The 3,811-nt window shown below is 36.7% G+C and overlaps 1 long non-coding RNA gene across 2 annotated transcripts in view; it reads right to left on the bottom strand.

Moving 5' to 3' along the window:
* Positions 1–2,692: 2,692 nt before the first annotated feature.
* The window catches only part of LOC129645789 (uncharacterized), a 1,864-nt gene continuing 745 nt past the window's right edge, over positions 2,693–3,811 (bottom strand). The window contains exons 2-3 of one of the 2 annotated variants that reach the window (XR_008711492.1): positions 3,769–3,811; positions 2,693–3,498 (exon numbers count right to left, since the gene is read on the bottom strand). The exon at positions 3,769–3,811 is cut by the window's right edge and continues 187 nt beyond it. This is a non-coding gene — a long non-coding RNA (uncharacterized LOC129645789). The remainder of the gene's footprint in view (positions 3,499–3,768) is intronic. The other variant, XR_008711493.1, reaches the window with a different exon arrangement.

Here is a 3,811-nt window from a genome sequence, read left to right as displayed (position 1 = left end):
TTCATTTTAAACATTGTCCTTGGGACTGTGACTTCTTTGTTTAATTCAAATCATTTTAATCAGCATTTAGTAAATGTCAACTGTGAGCCAGACACTTCACTTGGCATTGTTTGGAATCCAAAGCTAATTAGGGAAAAATTTAAACCCTTAGTTTCTTAGTCCATTCGGGGTGCTTTAACCAAATACTACAGACTGTGTGGCTTATAAACAACAGAAATTTAGTTCTGGGGGCTGGAAGTTCAAGTTCAAGGTGCCAGCATGGTCATGTTTTCTTGAGAATCCTCTTCCTGGTGCTTCTAGCTGTGCCTTCTTACTCAGTCCTTACACGGTGGAAGATGCAAAAGATTTCTGTCGAGTCTCTTCTATGAGAACACTGATTCCATTCATGAAGGCTCCACCCTCCTGACCTCTCAAAGACCCCTGCTTCTAATACCATTACATTAGGCATTAGGATTTCAAGATTTTGGTGGGACACAAATACGCAGACTATAGCAAGCAGGGACTAGCTAAACTAAGCTAAGTCACTTCAGTCGTGTTCGACTATACGCGACCCCGCAGACGGCAGCCCACCAGGCTCCCCGGCCCTGGAATTCTCCAGGCAAGAACACTGGAGTGGGTTGCCATTTCCTTCTCCAATGCATGAAAGTGAAAAGTGAAAGGGAAGTTGCTCTGTCGTATCCGACTCTTAGCGACCCCATGGACTGCAGCCTACCAGGCTCCTCCATCCATGGGATTTTCCAGGCAAGGGTACTGGAGTGGGGTGCCATTGCCTTCTCCAAGTAGGGACTACAGACTAACTATAATTAACTTTCATTAAAGAACACAAATGTATGGCAGAAACGACCACAATATTGTAAAGTAATTAGCCTCCAATTTAAATAAATACATTGAATAATAATAATAAAAAAAGAACACAAAGTGTTATAGAGAGATAAAGAGCAGATTACAACAAGAATGACCCTTCATCAAAGAGTAAAAGATTGAGCTAGGCCATATTGAATATGAATATAACTGTTACCATTTATTGAGAAGTTTCTATATGCCAGTTACTGTAGCATGTAATGTTTCCTGTACATTATCTCTAATCTTGTAAAATGGGACTATTTTTAACTCTACATTTTCTGTATCAGTTCAGAGAGCCTAACAAATGGAATCACATGCATTGAAATTTGGCTTGAAAATCTGAATACCCATTTCTTGGGCGCAGGGTGTGGGGGAGGTTAAATGGGAGACATTTAGGCAATTGAATCCTAAAAGAAAGACAGGAAAGACCATGATCTGAATTAAATGTAGTACCTTTGGCAGATTTCATTGCCTATCTACTTGGCTTATAGCCACATAGAGATGTAAACTTTGCAACCAGTGTGCAGACTCGAAATGAAATACTTGGAGGATTATAAATTGTCATCCTCTTTTGAATTATATATATCATACCTCTAAAAGAATTCAACCAAGATAAACATGTTTGTCTCTGAAATGTGAAGAGGTAACAAATGCTTTCCACATAAAAATTAAATACTGTTTTTAAAACAAAAATCTTGTTATCAAGAGGTATTAGCAATGGCCAAGGCTGTGGTTGGCTCAGGTTCCTAAAACATGCTATCATTTTAAGGCCTCAGATAAGTTTTCTCTTAGCAGTGGCTGATGATTCTGTTCAACACCTGGAAAACTGAAACACAAATGTACAGTTGTGAAGGAGAAATTTGATCTAGGAATGCAAACTTACAAAACTGGCAGTTGAGGCAAAGGGTTGATTGCTTAGCTTGTAATTCATAAGAACAGAACAAATTTGTTGTAATATTTATATAGGTAAAAAATTAGCAAATATTTTGGAAAATCATTTAGAATATTGCAACATTTAAAGTTTAATTTTGTCACCCAACTTAAGCTGAGGACACACTGATCCTATGGATTGATTCAGAAGAAACGTGTCAAGCCGGTGTTGATTTTTGAGGGGAGGTGGGGCGGGAAGGGGTGGGATGATTTCTGTCATATACACTAAAGTGTCTCCTATTACAATACTACTTCTTTTCTTAAGTTTATTACCCACCCTAGGTCGCTCTAAATGAAAATTCATATCCATTTCTTTCTAGAGGTATCATTTGTCCATTTTAAAAAACGTTTTTTCATGAAAAAAATCATCAGCGGATTATAGCTTGGTGTGGTTGTTTAACAGTTAAATAAATTAGGAAAGGACATTTAAAATACTGCATTTTCCCCCCCAGCTGCTTGGAGGAACATGAAAGTGGAGCGTACTACTTTGTTCGGGAAGTAATTTTGTTTTAAAGTGATGAAAATTTTCTTTCACATGAGTACTAACAACATGATACTCATTTTGTTTTAGATTCTACTGAAAATAAACTCTGAAAAATTATAAAAATAATCTTGGCGCCTCCTCTTAGTTTATTCTTTTCATCTTATTGAAGTATTGAAAATTAGACTATTTGGTTTCACTTTCTGCTTCCTTTGAATTAGAAGGAGGCTATTTTGCCATTTCTACTCTGTGAGGGAACTGCTAACACCATTAATCTCTTTAAGGATTATTCTTCTCTCCAATTTGTTTACAAAATGGTAAAATAAACTAAACACTGTTATTAAATCTCCTCTGTTCTTATCGGGTTAAATTTACAGGCTCTAAATTTAGTGATATTTTAAAAGCAGAGGCTGTGTTTCCCTTAAAAAGACATTGATACTCTGATCAAAAAAAAAGAAAAGTAATGACATTCTTCTTAAGAATCTTTTTTATTTAACATAGTGAAATTTGTAAGTCAAGCACTAGTTCAACATAAGATAAAGTTGTTTAATCAATCATGGCAACTTTTTGTTAAGATCCGAATCCCTTCAGTCTGTTCATGGAAGCGCAGTAGTTATTTTTAGGCAACACATTGATATTTCTGAGATAGCAATGCAACATTTTGGATATATTTTGGGAAAAGAAATTTTAAATTAGGTAAGATCTTAGATCAATTATCCCTGAAACTAATCTACCACTTAAGCAGTTATGTATGCAAGTGAATAGAAATAGGCATCTTTGCCAATAATTGCAGAGGGAGGGAAAGAAGAAACTGAAAAATATCTCTTAGAGTCATTGGAGAATTTTTCCTAAACATTTAAAAGCCCTTGAAAACAGTATAGAGAATTGAATGATGCCAGGTTCAAAGTGTTCAATTTCAAAACCCTCAAAAAAGACAAATATTAACTCTCTTTCTTAGGATACCAGGCCACATTTTCTTTTAAAAGGTAAGAGTGATCTTGTTCCCGGAATTATTTAAGCTACATATTTCTTTAGCACTACAAAATGAAAGAGAATCCTAGTCACCTGTGAGTGGGAAATTAGTCCAAAGGAAAGCCCAGATGGACTGTGTGAAACCCCAGTCCAAGGAGACAGTGCAAAAGAGAAACCAGAACCCAGGGGTTTGCCAAATTGAAATATGGCTTCTCTCAAACTTTGTGTTTGCTTTTGGCCTTGGGCTTTTATTCAGTTAAACATTCAAATTCCTAGGAAAAAAAAAAAAAAAAAAAAGATGGCTCACTCCAGTTCTGCACCTCAGTCCTTTGGGGGTTAAAAAAAAAAGATGAATGTAGCTATGAACTCTGTTCATCTTCAAACTAATGGACTCACTCTCCCTCCCCCATCTCTCTCCTGCCCCCCTCCTCATCACACCCTTTGTCCACTTTTATGAATTAAAACATGCACACACACTTGCACACACAGGGAATCCTGCCCATTAATTAAAGGACTTGTCAGCCCCAATCCTAGATTCTTACCGTGCAGGAAATGTCTCTCCTTTTAAGTGCAAAACCATAACAT

The sequence above is a fragment of the Bubalus kerabau genome, chromosome 1 (genome assembly GCF_029407905.1).
Source record: "Bubalus kerabau isolate K-KA32 ecotype Philippines breed swamp buffalo chromosome 1, PCC_UOA_SB_1v2, whole genome shotgun sequence".
Taxonomy (NCBI): Eukaryota; Metazoa; Chordata; class Mammalia; order Artiodactyla; family Bovidae; genus Bubalus; species Bubalus kerabau.
Note: the sequence above shows the minus strand (reverse complement) of the source record. Positions and strands in the feature narration are given on the sequence as shown.